Source organism: Adiantum capillus-veneris, chromosome 17 (assembly GCF_014529385.1).
Source record: "Adiantum capillus-veneris isolate H3 chromosome 17, ASM1452938v2, whole genome shotgun sequence".
NCBI classification, from domain to species: Eukaryota; Viridiplantae; Streptophyta; class Polypodiopsida; order Polypodiales; family Pteridaceae; genus Adiantum; species Adiantum capillus-veneris.
Window position 1 is genome coordinate 19166735 of NC_140947.1, and position 19854 is coordinate 19186588.

Consider the following 19854-nt stretch of genomic DNA (forward strand, 5'->3'; position numbering starts at 1 on the left):
ACACACATATCCTTCTTAAAACTAATTGAATCTTACTAATCTATTAGAGAGATTAGAGTAAGAGATAGCACACGCACACACATATCCTTCTTTAAGCTAATTGAATTTTACTAATCTATTAGAGAGATTAGAGTAAAAGATAGCACACACACACATATCCTTCTTAAAGCTAATTGAATCTTACTAATGTATTAGAGAGATTAGAGTAGTAGATAGTACACACACACATAGCTAATTGAATCTTACTAATCTATTAGAGAGATTAGAGTAGGAGATAGCACATATACACACATAGCTAATTGAATCTTATTAATTTATCAGAGAGATTAAAGTAGGAGATAGTACACATACTTCATTCCTAAAGTTAATCGAATGCTCAATTAATACGCATCTTATTAGTCCACTAGAGTTTTTGCTCTCTTAGTGGTTTGTGGACGTCTTCTCTCTAAGAGAAGTGACAACACTTCGTGAGCGCTATAGAGGCAATCTCTATGTCTAAAGTGTGAGCATGGATTCTCTATTTATAGCAGAAAAAAAAAACGTACAATTTTTTTTTTCCAAAAAATTTAAATTTAATTTTTTTTTTAAATAATTTTTTTTTTCAAAAATCATATCCGCGTTTTTGATACCCTTGTGGTTCCCATCAGCTTGACCACTTTGTCATCATCATCAAAAGATAAAGCCACACAGCCCCCCCTCATTAAGATTAGTCAAGACTAACCTCTCCTTTTCATGTGACAGTGTGTCCCACTTTGTCCCCTTCTATGTGAGTCCAGGTGAGTCCATGTGCCTTCATTTGTCATCCCTGTGTATTCTTTTGTCTTTATATTATTTTATTTATTTCCTTAATGATAATTTGCTTTACATTTTTAAGTTAAACTTTACGGTCTTATATTAACTTTACAGTAGTAAAAGAAAATTCTACAATCAGTAACCAAGTCTTACAATAAGTTAATTAGTGATTCATATAGCTAAACATGTCAAAATTTTGTAGCATAAATTTTAAATTCTAGGTTTTCTCAGCCTACGATTCATAATTTGAACTCGAATATCTTAAATAATAAGTGATGGTTAAAAAAATTCAAATGCGTAATAGAACTTGTGTGAAATTCGAAAGTAGAGACCTTACACGCAGGTGGGCAGCAGTAGCGAGCTATAGTGTTTTTCGACAGTTCCTGTTCCTGAATCTGCAAACTTCGTTGGATCTGTCCGTGCGGCGAGGATCTGCTGCGGGAAGGTGAGATTTGCGAGGTTTGGGGGCTGAGGTACGGTGTCTGAATGCTGAAAACTGAAAACGCTGAGGCTATGGATGAATCTGTCGCCGGAAATCTGCAAAACACTAGGATGCTTTGCAAATGCAATAACGCTAGGGCTGATTTTTCATTTGCTGCAAAAACGCTAGAGGATCTACTAAGTCTGCTGTCGCCAGGTCGGTCTGCAAATGCAGAACGCTGGGGCTGATCTGCACCGGATAAAAAACGCTGGCTGATTCTTGTTGATAGCTGAAAACGCTAGGTTGATTGCCCGGGGGGTTTCTTGCTGAGAAAGTGCACTGTTGGACACAGGTCCCTGCTGCCTCTTCTGCTAGAAAGTGCTAGCGCTAGGTTTCTTATATACATGCTTGGTAAAATTGCCCTGCCCATTTTCCCAACAAAAGTCACTTAATAATAATAAGTGAAAAATGACTAAAATAGGTCTATGCACTGTAAAAATGCTCCTAATGGGTTCTGATGGAAATCTAATGATCATGCTGCGTGCAATCAGAGAATATGCATCTAATCTAATTGTCTGGACATGCACGGTCTGCGAACAGACTCACAAAAGTGCCAGATCACTTCCTAAGCTAACTGAACTGAACCCTGGTCATGAAGTAGCTTGTCCACGTACACATAGAGTTAGATGTGCACGTGACATATCTGATGTAACAAAAGATCTTTCCAAGGCTCCGCCCCTAGAAGAAGACTCCTAACAATGAGCTTTCCTAGGAGGGCTTTACTTTGCCGTGTTGGATCGATGATACCCAGCTCCCCCTGAGGGCAAGGTAAGGTGATGCTTTGCCAAGGGCTCTGGCCCTAGCTGATTGCATGTCTCTCCCTGTCCACAGAAAGTTCCCGATTAGCCTCTCTAGTTGGCTGATACAAGAACTCGAGAAGATCCAACAAGATGTAATGTACCACATGGTGGCCAAGAGCACCTGGTTGGCCACCACAACCTTGCCAGCATGAGAAAGCCTCGTGGAGCTCCAATGTAACAGCTTCCTCCTGATGGCCTGGAGGAGGGGGGCAGTCTGTTGCGCTGGTGACAAGTCCAAGCCAACCTGGCAACCCAATAGCGAATGGTCGTCCCTAGAGGGATCCAACAAAAGCCCTCTCTAGGCATCCAGTCACGCGTGGGAGCATCACCAACCCAAAAGGCAACTGTCTTTCGCCAGTTGATCAATGCTCCCGATGCACAACAAAACAACACCTATGCAAATAGGCCTGCATAAGTCTTGTCACCTCCCAATACTCCCAAGAAAAAGGTGGGAGTCAAATCATCCTCTCTTGTGCAACTAACATGAGGGACTCGGGAGTGCTCTAAGAGCCTCCCTAAAGCTCCTCTGGCAAGAGAGGGTTCTCAAGCATCTATCGGACCTCCTCAGTGACGAGGCAAAGAATCTGTGCCCACACATGATCTCTACATGCATCCTTGTGCTCTGACTGTGGCTCAGGTGAGAGCAGCTCTCGGTAAAAGTCAGTAGCTACTGCCTATATGTCCTCAAGGTCTGTGGCAACCGTTGAAACCGGCCTATAGGGCGTCAGATTTAGCTTTCACCGGATCTTTACACTGTTGAACTTTACTTGAACTTTACGACACAGAGGAACTTCACAAATAATCCTGTGATTGGAATTCAACACTTCAAAACAAAACACGGCTTGGAAGCTAGAGCTCTTCCAAGCAGACAACGACGCCTTGTTGGCTCCAAAGATTGGCGCCTCTTTCAGTATTTTCTTTATTCTTATTACACTTGAGAAAAACCTATAAACTTCTCCGGTTGAAATTCCCCTACTCTAACCCAATTTCGGCAGCATAACCACAATAGAAGTCTCCACGGACAAAATCCCAAGTAAACGATAACTTTCCATGTTTTTGGCCCCCAATTTGCACCAAAACACCCGTTCGGTGATTCCTTAGCTTCCCCAAAGCTCTTGGGATGTGTAGGTATCAAAACTCGCCAAAAGCTAAACCTGCAAATTATTACAGTAAGCTGTAATTCTCTGCTTTGCGCTTCGATTCGTGTCTTGATCACTCCTGTGGGTAGCCCTCGATCTCCTGCACCTGTAGGGTCACTTGCCTTATGAATTAGACGAGATTCCTCGCGCGAAATCTCTCTAAATTGTCTTATACAAGCACCCAAGGCTTTCCCGAGGCTCCCCTGGCATTAGCTTGCAATTTAGGTGCGGAACCCTAAACCTTTAGAAAAACACAGCAGGATGTAATTTTCTGTTTTGTATCATTTTGAGCGGAGCAAACACATCTACATGTGTCTCAGAAGCTCCCGCACTCAATGAGACAGCTCCCCTGTAAATCGTACGAGTTTTCACATGAGAAACCTCTCCGTTTTCGCATTCCTTCGTGTGAAGGGGATTAGCAATTACCTAATTGGGTTCCTGTACAGAAGGCCTTTGCCTTGGCAAACATGCATAGAACCTCCATAATTGTACATGGTCATGTGAGAAACCCAACTAGTGGGGCATTACCATATGTGTAAAGGGGGGAGAGAGATGCGCAAGAGCAAATCATCGCGTTGCATGAGACAAGGGAGAAGCCAAGCTTTCCATTCAAGCTGTGATCACCTGCACCCACTACTCACACACACAATGTGTTCACTTATGATCCAAAAATTAGCCCCAACCTCAATTTTGAGCACCCCTCTTGGGATGAGCTTCTAAAGAATGAGAGTTGACCTACAAGTTGCTCTCCTACTGCCATGTATCCAATTTGCTCCCTTTGGTTTAATCCCTAGTACCCACCAACTTATAAAGTCGTGCCGCGAGGCCTAAATGACTTTAATTGAGCTGATCAGCCCAACCATTTCGTGGTTACCTGGCCTTAACTCTTGCGGGTGAAATTGTCGACCAACAGCCGTTTCACACTGGCCATGCAATGTCCGGGCATTTGTGATTTCAACAAGAGGGTCCCAAAAGTCAAATAAAAATCAAGGGCCCATAAAATATATGTAGTGGTTGTCACATCTCGTGACAACCGTCCCATCCTGTCTCCTCGACTCGCGAACGCTGATAGGCGCATGGCAGGGCCCACCATTTCAATAAACTCTCCAGTAACTCTGTCACCCACCTGGGTCCACTGAGATGCCTGTTGGTGGTAGGCAAACTCATGGCGCGACTTCTAATGGTGATCAACTCTTGCCGAGCCTACTATGTCTGGTCCTCCGTCTAGGGACTACTTGGGTGCCGCTCCTGCATTCTCTGTAAGGAGGCAATCCCCCGATGTAGCCGCTTCTCCTCTCGGGCCGCAACCAGTGGTGCTGTCGACTCCTGGAGAAAGAAGTGACTAAGCTTCCTGAGGCCATTGGCCACTCTAGGAGCAACATTTTCCTGTGCATCCAAACTCTCCGTCCACATCGCAACAATCTGCTCTATAAGCTCTATATGTAAGGTGCAGCGGAATGAATGTTGTATTTTCTCAAGATTAGTGATCTTTATTTGCTCAAGGTTCCTTTTAGTTCTTAAGGAAGGAGAGAGACTTCCGTCTATGGAGAGTGCTATGATCATGAACAAAGTGAGTGGATATTGTGCGTGCAAGTGAATGAGACTGAGAGAAGGAGAGAGAAGAGATACGACACCGAGAGGTTGTAAAACCCTCCTCCGAAGGCCCCACTCTCGTCGGCGAGAGTGGTCTACTTTGATTTCACAAAGGTGTACAATGCGAATGCAATGGACTGATGCAACTTGGACTATGCCGATGACGACGACGGTGGTGACGACGACGGCTTGATGGCTGAAATCTGAGGTCTTCTAATCGCTGAATTTCGGGACTGTATCGGTGGCTGAAAATGACTGTTTTGGCTGCGTTTTTATGGCTGAAAATGGGGGAACATTTGCAACCATCTTGGGGGTTGATCTGCTACTGTGTCATAGGCTGAAAACACTGTGGTTTTGATGCGGTAAGGGGCTGAGACTGAAAACGCTGATAGGTCTTGCTGCTAGCCAAAAACGCTAGGCTGATCTGCATCTGCAATCCAAAAACGCTGAAATGGCAGCAGGTCCTAGGGTTAGTAACTTGTTGAGAAAACGCTGGCTATGGCAGTTGGAAAACGCCAAGGATGGGAATCTTTATGGCGATGCTACATGTTGTGGGAGGAAACGCTAGGGGTGGGAGATGCTGGCGATGGGAATCTGTTGGGAATGCCGCGAAGGTGGAGGTCCACAAACGCTGGGGGTGTTGGGGGGGGGTTACTGCTGAGAAGTTGCCTGTTGAGCGGGAAGCTTCTGCTGCCTCTTCTACCAGAAAGTGCTAACTTGGGTTTGCTTATATATTAACTTAGCTAAATTGCCCTACCTACTTTTGTTGGAAAGTCACTTAAAAATAATAAGTGAAAATAACCAAAAATAGGAAAATAGGCTAAATGCACTGGAAAATTTCCCTAACTGATGCTAATGGATTATGATGGGAATTCCAATGATCATGTTGTGTGCAACTGGAGGATATGCATCTATGCTAAGTGACTGGGCATGCACGGTCTACGAATGGACTCACAAAAGTGCCAGATCATTGCTAATCTAGACTTGATTGAACGGACTGAACCTTGCTGTGGTATAGCTTGTCCACGGACACATAGGGTTGGGATGTGTCACGTGACATCCCCTCCTTTTCAAAGTGAGGGACTGGTACTGAACTGTGGCGTCGAGGGAGATCGCCAACAACATCCGGAATCCTGGAAGGGACTCTTTGACGGCCCACTCTGATGTGTGTGTCGTGCGGTACTTGAACTTCGTAAAGGTCTACAACGCTTGCTTCTTTGGGTCGTGCCGAAAGCGACAAAAGTCTTCTGTGGCTCCTTTCTTGCTTCAACTTCGTCTAGAGTCCTGCTTCTTGCGTCTTCAAGAATCTCCATGGCTGAAAATTCCTGAAACCATCTCGAACACAAAACCATGAACATACCTATTCCATGTAAAGTGAAGGAAAAAAATCTTGTCTTCTCTAAAGACTGTGTATGCAATGTCGATGAACATAGAGATGGAGTGACAACCCGTTCATCAAAGGCATGCAAACAATGCGGTCGAATCTTTTCTGTTTGATCGAAATCAATCAACTGTGGCAAATCACAATAGAAATGCCCATGCTTGGTGCTCATACTATCATGTGCTCTGCCAACAACTATGTCATGCCAAGGAAGAGACATGGAATGTGATTTCCTTACATACATACTTTTAAGCTTTTCACGAAAAATCCGCATACATTTGTGCTCATCCATGAGAGAAACATGCTCAACATACAATATGTCATGCCTAGGAAAAGGGATCACATAACGATGTTGACTAAAATACAGGAAACCTTCACGAATGAAACACTCGAACAATGCGTGCGTATCAATCATGCGAACACATACTTCCTGTGAGGGTTCTTTGGATCAAGGCTCGAGAGCCAAGATCGATCCTTCGTGATTGATCGAATCTGCAACGAGGTTAGCTTCGCTAGAAAAAGCATCCACTAACACCTCATCCTTGTGAACAATCACATAATCTTTATGCAATTCATCATGCTTGTCTTTTTCATCCAAATCATCATGCTTGTCTTTATCATTCAATTCATCATGCTTCTCATAATCATGCAAATTCTGTGTGTCATGCTGTGGAGAAAAAGAGATTGAGAGAATCTCCCGAATCCTTTCAATCTTGTCTGCAGATTAGCAATGAGAGATGGAGAAGGAGCAATTTCCTCTCCAGGAATGACAGTGGGAGAATCACTTTTGACATTAAGAGTGAAGGTGTTAGCCTCCCAATCAATGAGAGGGTTCAGTTCACAAAACCATTTCATGCCTAAAATCATCACATCCCGAGAGAGGAGAAACCACAAATCTTCTAGTGAAGGCAGTCTGTTGAATTGCAAACAACACATCAAGGCATTCCTCTGTGATGAGAGCGTCCATACCGGGACGAAAGCCAGAGACCTCGATAGGAGATCTCGGACTAACCTCGAGGCGGGCTCTCTCAACAAGAGAGAACTGATCACATCATGCATACTACCTGGGTCAAACAATATGACAAAACGGTACCCCGACGTACGACCATAACATTTAATGAGAGAATCATCAATCGGAGGGTCTTGAGAAACTTCGGGCACACTCGTGTTATCATTCATTTGCATTGACAGATGTAGTGGGTGTTGTGGATTCTTTAGATTCATTCGATTCAAACTTAGGACATATTCTTTTTATGTGACCCTTAATGTGACAATGAAAACAACGACCTTCCTTAGAATACATGCTTTGTTCTTTCGATGTGATGTATCCTCCTACAATTCCTTATGCTACCTTTTCATCTGGAGTAAGCTTAGGTTTAGCAGTTGTCTTAGCCTTACCCTTAGATTCATTGGAAGAATTGAGTTATCATTCTTACCGTTCTTACCGTTCTGAGGGTTCTGAGAAGTCTGCGAGGTACTTGTGGAAGTCTTGTTCACCTTAGGCTTTTCCTTGTTGTGCTTCATCTCTTGTGCGAGAGCAATCGCTACCGCTTTGTTGAGATCGATTGGATCGAATACCTCGACATCGTACTTGATATACTCGTCCACTCCAAAGAGAAAAGCCTCTTTGCGCTCATCATCCGACATGCGTAATTGGGTACCTAGCTACAAAACACGATTGGAAAAAGACATAACTGGCATACCATTTTGCTTGAGAGCGCGCCAATCGTCCTTCAATCGTGTGAGGTACTGAGGTGGCATAAACCGCGCCTTGAGCTTGTCTTGGAAATCAGCCCAACTAAAAGAGAGGGACGTGAAATCGTCGGCTACCTCTAGGTGCGCGGCTAGCTATGCCTCTTGCCATGCGTGGTACCAATTGATGGCATCACCGGCAAGGTACATAGCTGCCATCAAAACTTTGCTATTTTCTGTTTTCTTAGTTGTCGCAAAATAAGCATTAAATTGATGCAACCAAGAATGAATAACCGTAGCATCCATCTTACCGTCATACTTACTGAAAGTCAACTTCTCTGTGACTGGATGGTTGGAATCCGTGTCATGGCTTGTGCCACTTGACGAACTCCCACGATCTTTAGGTGGTTCGGTCTTCGAGGCTAGGACTTGGGCAAGCAATTCTTGAGTGCGTAGCTCTCGTCGAGCTTCACGCTCGGCCTCCAAAGCTGCGGCTCGTACTGCCGCTGTCTCCTTTCGTAATTCTTTTCTTTCTTTTCTTGCATCCCGTTCGCGTTCTAAAGCAATGCGATTTTCTTCTTGTTGTGCGGCAAATCTTGCGTTTCTTTCGTCGCGCTCGCGGTCCTTGGCTTCTTGGTCTGCGGCCATTCTTGCAATTCTGTCGTCGCGTTCACGGGCTCTTTCGTCGCGCTCACGGTCCTGAGCAAGGTGATTTGCTTCTTGTCTATCCATCATGGCCATCATCTGCTTGACCATTTCCTCTAGGGTTTGGTGCACTTGGTGGCGTAGATAGCGAAGGGGGAGGGTTGAAGAAATCATCTCCGGGTGGGGAACAGACGTCGTCGCCTCTCTCATGCTCATCACATGTATGCGAAGTATCCATTCCGCTTCGGGTGACGACCATGCACTATGATCTTGGGTTCTTAAGCTCGCGAGGAACTTGGGTTCTTGAGGGTCTTGAGGTCCTTGATTCGTGAGAATCTGGGGTTCTTGAGGTTCTTGAGTTCTTGAGGGTCTTGAGGTTTTCTTTCGCTTGCAAATCGCGTTGGAGAAGGATCTTCTCTTCACCCGAGTTCTACCCTTTTCTGCGGGCGCATCCCTTGGCGGCCTTGCGCTCACACCAAGGTTGCTTTTTCCCACCTCACGTCGATTGGCCGGCCGCTAAGTGCACGGTCCACTCTCAATGAGTGAAAAGAGACACAAGGGGAGGCTGGACAAGCCCTTCTTTCTTGGGATTCCTGTCACTCTTCAACTAAACGCGATTAGGAATCGCCACGCCCAAGTAAACTTGGGTTCGTGCGACCTCAACAAGCCCAAAAAAAATTCTTGTGGTTCTTGTGGTTCTTTCCTTGAGTAATGCAGAACACTTCCAAAGCTCTGATACCAATGTAAGGTGCAGCGGAATGAATGTTGTATTTTCTCAAGATTAGTGATCTTTATTTGCTCACCCACTATGTTAGTCGTATTGCGGACATGCAGACTTCACATTGTGAAGTTTTCGTCCGAGTTACGACCAGTTGATATTGTGCTAATTCTTTCTATCTTTTGTGGTGCGTATGCCCTATCAACTACCTCATTTTTGTGCTAATTTTTCCGATTTAATGCTTCTTTTAGTGCTAGGCTTCATTATGGCTGAGTCTGCCCTTGATCTCCGGAGTCATGACAGAAACTCAGCACGGTGAACTTTGTGTTGATGTATGCTCATGTGTGTGTGTGTGTGTGGTGTGTGTTGTGTTGGGGAGCATATGTTAGTACCTAGTTCTACACCCACTATTGGGCACTGACGACGTTAGTGGGGATGTCGTGGTATTTAGTCAATACTATGCATGATGGAGCTGATGGTTATATTGTCTTGTGGGTGACTACCATGGGTCTATACCTTGCACTTTCTTTCAAGGGTGAATCTGGGCTTATCCTGGATTCATCTAGGTATATCTTTATTTGCTCAAGGTTCCTTTTAGTTCTTAAGGAAGGAGAGAGACTTCCGTCTATGGAGAGTGCTATGATCACGAACAAAGTGAGTGGATATTGTGCGTGCAAGTGAATGAGATTGAGAGAAGGAGAGAGAAGAGATACGACACCGAGAGGTTGTAAAACCCTCCTCCGAAGGCCCCACTCTCGTCGGCGAGAGTGGTCTACTTTGATTGCACAAAGGTGTACAATGCGAATGCAATGGACTGATGCAACTTGGACTATGCCGATGACGACGACGGTGGTGACGACGACGACTTGATGGCTGAAATCTGAGGTCTTCTAATCGCTGAATTTCGGGACTGTATCGGTGGCTGAAAATGACTGTTTTGGCTTCGTTTTTATGGCTGAAAATGGGGGAACATCTGCAACCATCTTGGGGGTTGATCTGCTACTGTGTCATAGGCTGAAAACACTGTGGTTCTGATGCGGTAAGGGGCTGAGACTGAAAACGCTGATAGGTCCTGCTGCTAGCCAAAAACTCTAGGCTGATTTGCATCTGCAATCCAAAAACGCTGAAATGGCAGCAGGTCCTAGCGTTAGTAACTTGTTTAGAAAACGTTGGCTATGGCAGTTGGAAAACGCCAAGGATGGGAATCTTTATGGCGATGCTACATGCTGTGGGAGGAAACGCCAGGGGTGGGAGATGCTGGCGATGGGAATCTGTTGGGAATGCTGCGAAGGTGGAGGTCCACAAACGCTGGGGGTGCTGGGGGGGGGGGGGGTTTTACTGCTGAGAAGTTGCCTGTTGAGCTGGAAGCTCTTGTTGCCTCTTCTGCCAGAAAGTGCTAACTTGGGTTTGCTTATATATTAACTTAGCAAAATTGCCCTACCTATTTTTGTTGGAAACTCACTTAAAAATAATAAGTGAAAGTAACCAAAAATAGGAAAATAGGCTAATGCACTGGAAAATTCCCCTAACTGATGCTAATGGATTCTGATGGGAATTCGATGATCATGCTTTGTGCAACCGGAGGATATGTATCTATGCTAAGTGATTGGGCATGCACGGTCTACGAATAGACTCACAAAAGTGCCAGATCACTGCTAATCTAGACTTGACTGAATTGACTGAACCCTGTTGTGGTATAGCTTGTCCACGGACACATAGGGTTGGGATGTGTCATGTGACACTATATCTAGCAAAATCCTCTCAGGGATCCGTAACATAACACTAAGAATCACTGGCGCGTGATCAGAGAAAGTAGTCCCTACCAAAATGCCTACTGAACCACCTAAGTCACATAAATGATCACTACAAATCGTGGATAGGTTCACTCTGCCTACTCTATTGTCAGATAAAGAAAAAGAGAGGTTGTCTGAGGGCCGTGCAAAGCCAACATGCTACCATACATCCGAGATCCTCAAGCTCATACATAGCCGTTCCCAAGCAGCCAAGTGAGCCCCATGTACAACAACATGATTGCCCCCCATCCTATTCGAGGGGTCCTCAAGCATGTTGAAATCCCCCCCAATGCACCACTGGTCTGCATGAGGTAGGGACATACATAGTGGATTGTTAATTGTTGTTACTTGATTGTTTATGATTAAGCTCTCTTTACCTCCAAGCAACCTCAGATGTCAAATATCCATTGGTGATAATTGTTTAGACTCTTAAGTCTAGTATCTCTAAATTACATTGCTCTTTTATAGAAATTACGTGTACTTGGTTTCTTACAATATGTTGGAGCTATGCTAGCCCTAAAAAGCACAGTTTGAAGTAGAAAACTGCATGGGCAAGTCAAAAATTGTACCTGCTTATCTATGGTCTCCTAGAGTAACACCTCAAATAGGAAACATTGTGAGCGAGTCAAACAAGAGGTGTGCTATCTAAGTTTTTCCTAGGTTACTATGGGATTAGGAGACTATATCAAATCAAAATCATTAATAACATCTAGACCCCAACCCCCTAACTACCTCTAGGTTAGGATGCACCAGATGGTGAATTAAACCTTGTAGGTAGTGTCTATCTACTCTACACACCACATATGTGAGTACGACATACCGAAGGCACATTGTGGGCGAGTCAAACAAGAGGTGTGCTATCTAAGTTTTTCCTAGGTTACTATGGGATTAGGAGACTATATCAAATCAAAATCATTAATAACATCTGAACCCCAACCCCCTAACTACCTCTAGGTTAGGATGCACCAGATGGTGAACTAAACCTTGTAGGTAGTGTCTATCTACTCTACACACCACATATGTGAGTACGACATACCAAAGGCACATCAAACACGCATGATGCAAGTATACAAAACTTGAAAACAGTTAAACTAATTTAATCATTTAATAGCTTACAATCTCTTCTAAATCATCTTGAGTGACCGATTCCGATGGCGCACAAACTGTGGGCCTCCAAGTCCCTGGAAATTCCATTAGACAATCCTCATGGGGTGAGTGAGAGAAAATTGATGTTGCTGCCGACCTTGATGGCGCACAGAAGAGGTGGAGGTGGAGGGGTCAAGCAGAGTGGAGAGGTCCAAAGCGGTTTCCCGTAGGAACTCACTCTTGGCGAGGAGCAAAGAACGGCCATTTGAGGAAAATGTGTGGCCCTATTGATGGTGGCCACGGACCTAGTGCCATCCCTCAGTTTGGTTGTTTGACACTGCTAAAGCTGCATCTCTAGGGGTCTCCAAAGCATTGTTGGGGAGACCTCGGAACTTGGTGGAGGGCCAGCCCTAGGGGCCTGTGGCTGTGGAGTTGGCAGAGCTCTCCTTCGTGGATAGGCCTTTGCAAGATGACCCAACTGTCTTCACATGAAACATTGGTTCTGAAACTGGCCCGTAGACTCGCTTTAGGGCGGTAGACTTTAGCTTTCACCTGATCTTTACTTGAACGTTACGACACAAAGCAAATACTCGAGTAAACCTGCGACTGGAAAATTGCACTTCAAACGAACCACGGCTTGGCTGTTAGAGTGCTTCCAAGCAGACAGTGACACTGCATTGGCCCCAAAGGTTGACGCTTCTTTCGGTATTTCTTTATTCAATTAAAACTTTGGAGAGAAGTTGTAAATTCCTATGTGCTGTCCCACTTTTATTGGACTGAAGATGGCCTATTCTAGCCCAATTTTTGTAGCATAACCGTAGTAGGAGGCTTCATAGACAAAATCCCCATGCAAAAGGTGACTTTCTAGGTGCATTTGAGCACTTCCCAAACTTGGCAAGAAATTTTTGTTGGGTCTAGAGTCCCTCTAGCCACCTCTCCTGTATATTTTTATACCCACTTATATTTTGGGTGTGAACCACCCCTAGGGTCACTTAAGACCCTTTAATATGTACCCTAAAACTAATAAACATAACGTTGAAACACTTGTGCACCAAAATTTGCGTCTCTCTCTCTCTCTCACCCCTTTGTCTTTCTTTGTATCAACTTTCACCCCACCCCTACCCACTATTTTCTTTTCAATTCTTTGTACTTTTTGTACCCAGACCTGGTATTAGATTCACCACATGTAATCTTTTAGTCTCATAGGTCATTTTGGCCTTTTGAAGACGTTAATATTACACTTCATTTCATTTCATCTCTCTCTCTCTCTCTCTCTCTCTCTCTCTCTCTCTCCTGCAACTTCGAACTTCATCACCTAGAAGGGACTTCGCCTCCTTCAAACTAGTATCAGAGCCTTGTTCAGGCTTCCGCCTACGCTTAGCAGGTGTTTTCCCTCTCTCTCTCTTCGACCTCGGCCCACAATGTTCTCTCTCTCTCTCTCTCTCTCTCTCTCTCTCTCTCTCTCTCTCTCTCTCTCTCTCTCTCTCTCTCTCCCTCCGATTTCAAGCCAAACTTTCCTCTCTCCTCTCACTACAATCCATAGCTTCTCTTTGTTGCTTGAGGTTGTGAGAATCTCCCGTTCAAGACAAAGTAGGATTAGCGGGCAAAATCAACTACAGGAAAGAAAGGGGAAATACGCGTGGGCTAAAATTTCAGCAATTTCACAGCACATTGAGGCTTTCCAGGTTGAAATTGCACTTACAAGTTGAGAAAAATTGGGGGTTTCACCTAATTTGCAAAAATTTCAGCAATTAAATTTCATTATTTTGCAGGCATTTGTGAATGTATTGCAATTTGTGGACAGTTTGAGCAGAGAATTTGAGTTCTATTCTTGAGATTTTCAAGAAATTACAGGAAAACGCAGGTTTTATATGCATCAGAAATTTATGTGGCACACATTTATATATTTTACATGCGGAATACTCAACTCAGTTATTGTTGAAAATACATTTTGTAGCAGCTTTTAATCCATTTGCAGATTTGAGGTTGTTGCATATGCACTTTGGTTCTACTGTTGAAGTGGGAGTATCCATGCAAGGAATGCATGCCGTGTTTGTGTGCTGAAATTTCAGTTTTTATTAATGAAATTTACTCTTCTTTACTGTCGTACACTTGTGATAAAGTATCGGTAACGCAGTGTTACTACTACTTGCTCTTCTACACTGAGTATTGAGCCTGTGAGAGGCTAAAATCTTAGATTACAGCCTGCTGTCATAAAATTACAACAGTGAATTTTTGGTCCATTTTGCACAGAAATGGTCCCTAATGCGTCTACGAGTGGTGAATCAAAGTCTCTTCTTGAAATCAAGAGGTTTGACGGCTCTGGCTTTAACTTGTGGAAGGATAGAATGCAAGGAATCTTATTTCTGAAAGACTGTGATGATGCACTTTTGGAATAGAAACCAGCAGCTTTGTCAGATGATGATTGGGCTAGGCTTAATAAGAAAGCCATTGCTTACATCAAGATGGCTGTGTCTAATGAGGTGCTCACAGACATTAAGCGTCTTGACACTACTTATGCTATCTGGAAGAAACTGACAAATACGTATGAGAATACAACTCCTCGGAATCAAGTGCATCTTATGCGTAAGCTTGTGAACATGGAGTTGGATGAATCTAAGCCTGCATCTGAACACTTGAGTGCTTTCCCAGGTATCTTGAGTCAGTTGCAAGACTTTGGGTTGCAGCCATTTAGTGACAAGCTAAAGGCTTATTGATGACTTTGCCTGACATGTGGGAAGCTTTAGTTGTTTCTTTGAGAAAAAATGCTGCTTTGACATTTGATGGTATACTTGGTTCTATTCTCAATGAAGAGATTAGAAGAAAGACCAATGGTGAAAGCAGCAGGTCAGCATATGATGTTTGAGGCAGGTCTGAAAAGAAGAATAATGCAAATAATAGAGGAAAGAACAGGAGTAAGAGCAAGGGTAAGTCCTAGGATGTTACATGCTATTAATGTGGACGCAAAGGGCATAAAAAGCCCGATTGCATGTACTACAAGTAGGAACTTGAAAGAAAGAAACAACAGGGTTAGAAGAAGAAGGATTCTAATGATGCTAAAAGTGATGAGCATGACTCTTCTTCCAAGGAAGTTGCCAAGGCAAACGTTGTTTCTAGTGTGGTCATTGAAGAAATTGTTGACATGGATGATACACTTGTTGTTGACTCATGCTTTCATGATGGTAGTGTGGCAATGGCAAGTGACATGTACATCACAAAACCAGAGGTGATTAAATCATTACTTTTTAGCACATGATGGTCTGTCACAATCATGGATAATAGACAGCGGTGCCTCATTTCATGTTATCCATCTTTGGAGTCCTTTGCTTTATACACTGCAGGTAGTCTGGGGAAAGTTTACTTGGGCAACAACCAAGCATGTGAGATTGAGGGTATTTGCACTATACACTTGGCGCTTGAAAATGGCCAAGAGCTGATTTTGCATGACGTTAGGTATATACCTGGCATCAAGAAAAGTCTACTTTCAATTGGGTAGCTAGATGTCAAGGATTACTGCTCTATGTTTGTTGGTGGCTCTTGGAAAGTGCTTAAAGGCTCAATTCAATGCTGATTGTAAAGGGCAGCAAGAAGGAAACTCTTTATTACTTACATTGCAATACTTGGCAAGTTTTTGGTTGTGGTTGAGGCTCACTCTCAAAAGGAACTTTTGGCACAAAAGACTTAGCCATATGAGTGAAAAAGGGCTTGATGTTCTCTCCTCTTTGGGGAAATTTGATGTAAAAGGCCCTAGCCTTGACTTTTGTAATGATTGTATCTACGGAAAGCAAGTGAAGTTCTCTTATTCCTCTGTTATCGCTCGCAAATTGCATGTTCTCGATTTAGTACACTCTGATGCTTGCACTATGCTTGTGAATTCACATGGAGGTGCACGGTACTTTGTGTCTTTCATTGATGATCATAGTAAAAAGACATGGGTGTATGTACTAAAGAGTAAAAGTGATGTGCTTGACTCATTTTAAGAAATTTCATGCATTTGTGACCACACAAAAAGGACTTAAGTTAAAAGCTATCAGGACGGATAATGGGGGAGAGTATGTATCACGTGAGTTTAATAGATTTTGTGAGATGCATGGCATTAAGAGGGAAATTGACAGCCTCTTATAATCCATCATCTAATGGTGTGGATGAAAAATACAATCGCACAAGCATGTTGTCCACAGCTAATCTCCCTCAAGGGTTTTGGGGAGAGGCTCTTAAAACTGTTGTTCATGTTCACAATCACTCTCCGAATCGTGTGTTAGATAATGGCATCCCTGAAGAGGTTTGGTATTGCAAACCAGTTTCATATGACCATTTACGAGTCTTTGGCTGTGATGCATTTGTGCATGTACCTGTTGATCAGAGGACGAAACTTCACTTGAAATCCATCAAGGGCATCTTCATGGGATATGGAGATGAGGGAGAGATGGGTTACCGAGTTTGGATACCTCATTACAAGAAGATAATTTGTAGCCGAGACGTAGTTTTTAATGAGGTTAAGTTGCTGAAAAATGCTACACATATAGATATTGACAAGAAGGAGGTCAAGTTTCAGCATGATCATCCCGTCATAAATCAACCTTTGGCTGAAAATTTGATTCCTTTTAATGCTGAAAATGAGCAGCAACCCATTGTGCAACTACCAGAAGAGAATGAATAGCAAATAGGTGCACAAAATGGGATTATAGGGCATGACCAGCTTGCTGAAAATGAATTACAGCAGCGAGGTAATGCTGAAAATCGGCCACAATTGATGGTGTGCACATTCCGGATGATGTAGACCCATTGCCAATCAATGTAGATCATTGGGTGAGAAGGTCTACACGTGTTAGAAGGCAACCAGAGAGGTTTCAGCCATCTATGGATTGCATTTTGTTGACTGATGAGGGGGAGCCTCTTACATTTAAAGAGGCCTAATCTTGTGAAGACAAGAGTATGTGGGAGCTTGATATGTAATCTTAGATGCAGTCACTATATGAAAATAATGCATGGGAGCTTGTGCCTTTGCCCAAAGGTAGGAAAGCTATTCTTGACAAGTGGGTTTATAAGGTAAAATGTATTGATGACAAACCCAAGTACAAAGCACGTTTGGTTGCTAAGGGTTATACACAGCAGGAAGACATAGATTTTGAAGAGATCTTTTTACCTGTGGTGAAGATGACGACGCTCCGTGTGTTGTTCGCTTTATGTGCTATCTTGGATTTGGAGTTGGATCAAATGGATGTGATCAATGCTTTTCTACATGGTGACTTGGATGAGGAGCTATACTGTAGCAGTCTGAGGGCTTTGTCATCCCAGGGAAAGAGCATTTGGTATGCAAACTAAAACATAGCTTGTATGGGCTGAAACAAGCCCCTAGATACAATGTACAAGAAATTAGATACTTTTATGCTCAACCATGGGCTCAAACGCAGGTCATGCAAATCACTGTCTTTACAGTAAAAAGGCTTCTTATGGTAGCCTTATTGCGCTAGTCCTATATGTGGATAGTATACTGATTGCAAGCAAGCATAAGGAAGCTTGGAATGCTTTGAAAAAGGAGTTGAATTCAGCTTTCTCTATGAAAGATCTAGGTGCAGTTGAACATATTTTGGGTATGCGCATTGCAAGGGATAGAAAGAAGCGTCTTCTATTTCTTTCTCAAGACAAGTACATCAAGAAAGTGCTTGAGAGACTTAATATGGTTGATGCTAAGCCCCTTGGTGTGCCTTTACCACCACACAAAGCTTAGGAAGCATGATTGCCCAAAAGATGCTGCAATTGTGCGTGCTATGAAAAGCATTCCTTATGCATCAGCGTGTGGTTCTTTGATGTATGTCATGGTTGCTACACGATCGAACATTGCTCATGTAGTGGGAGTTGTTACATTGGGAGGCAGTGAAGAGCATTTTAGGTACTTGAAAGGTACATAGGACACATGTATATGTTATGGAAAAGGTACGTTGTCAGTGCGAGGATTTTGTGATTCAGACATGGCAGGAGATCTTGACACTCGGAAATCTACCAGTGGTTATGTCTTTACATTGGCTGGTGGAGCTATTTCTTGGTGTTCAAGATTGCAGAAGATCGTTGCGCTGAGCACTACAAAGGCTGAATATATTTCAGTCATAGAAGCTTCAAAAGAAGCCATTTGGCTTGGCCGTCTTGTGAGGACTTTTGGTCTTCTAGCACATGCCCTATGCTTGGTTGTGATAGTCAGGCATAGTAATAGGGAATGGCCATTTTCAGGGCTCCGTTCCACGTTGCCATTCTAAGTTCCCGTTCCGTGTTTCAAACGTGAGTACCCATAACAGGGAATGGCATTTTGTGGCAGTTGCCGTTCCGCGTTCCTCGTTCCGGTTTCCCATTTCTGGTATCTATTACTTAATCATAGCTGTGATTTGTCTAAAGTGAGGTTGCCTCCGTTTCGTCCGATATGGAGCCATCTATGGATAGCTGAAGAAAGCGGGTTTGGTAATGTGCCATCCTTGTGCCTCGGGGAAAAGAGGGCCTCATCCAGGTCCTCTTATGTCTACTTAAATTACTCGTTCAGCTCTGATGACACTCGAAGGGTAATCACAACTGTACTCAACAGAGGGTAGTCATTCGTGTATTATGTAGACTCATAATCCAAGTTCTCAGCGGAGCATACCAGTAGCATACGTCACCCTCTGCTGCTAACTGTGTGGAGGCTGTCGATGTGGTCGTGGATACCTCTTTCTATATCTATGGAGGAAAGTCACTGCTTGGAACAAGGCCTCAACCACCAGAGGTGCTGCCCGCAGCTCTGCTCTATTGATCTCCAGTGGAATCGTGGTTCTCACATTCATCAAACAAGATATCATCATATCCAATGGTCTCTCTTCCTGCTTCCTCTGTCGTAGTGCCCCCTCTTGGCCCATTATTGGCTCCTCATATGCTGAATTCTGGTTTTCCAGCATAAAGAAAATGTTAACCTGCCAGAATGAGTAGAGTTGGGAGGAGGAGAATATGTTTTGTGATGGCAGCAGCAGGGGTAAACTCTACAGTGGAAAATTGCAAAGAAACAAGCAGTTGGTGGGTGTACGTAGTTGCACGTAATGTTTGCATTGATGCAAGGAAGCCTTGAAGCTGCATCTCTCTTCAGAGCGTGCATTGTTTGAAGGAACGGTGAGTAGAAGGCGTTGTCCATCTATTCTAGAAGCATTCTGGCTTCTTGTAGGGTAGAAGGGCCAGTATGAGAATGGATCCACAAACAATACATTTATAAAGTGCGCATGGTAACCATACGAAGCGCAAGTTTGAAAGTCTTGTTGTGTAAGGTGGTTATTGTGCATCCCTTCAGTTTTCAGGGATTGGGGATCAGCATTCATTTGTCAATGATCCTAATTTTGGGCCTGGTTCATCCACAACTGTTGCAGACACTTTTGACACGGGAAAATCAGAACTGCTGTGCAAAGTTGTGCATCTAATCCGACTATTTCTGCAGATTTTCTTTCACTCAAGCTTTTGTTTCAATCTTACTTATTTAGATAGCCACCATGGCTGAAGATTGAGCTCTGTCAATTTCATTCTAGCTAACATGGCTCCTCTACTCTATATTTGGGGCAATGCATTTTGTTCAGCACCTCCTGTCAAGCTTGGGCTGCTTGTGCCTTTTCTTTTGTTTGAGTAGTGATAATGAGAAGTGCTCGCTTTTTCTAAATGCTTTACCACTGCTGGTTCTTTATTTCTTGTGCTGTTATGGTTGTTTTGGCCAGGTAAGATCTCACTTAA

At 43.6% G+C, this 19854-nt stretch overlaps 1 protein-coding gene across 3 annotated transcripts in view; it reads left to right on the forward strand.

The window, feature by feature from the left end:
• LOC147436883 (phosphoinositide phospholipase C 6-like) overlaps positions 1-19854 on the forward strand; it is a 122544-nt gene that overhangs the window by 101777 nt on the left and 913 nt on the right. The gene's annotated exons all lie outside the window — the stretch shown is intronic.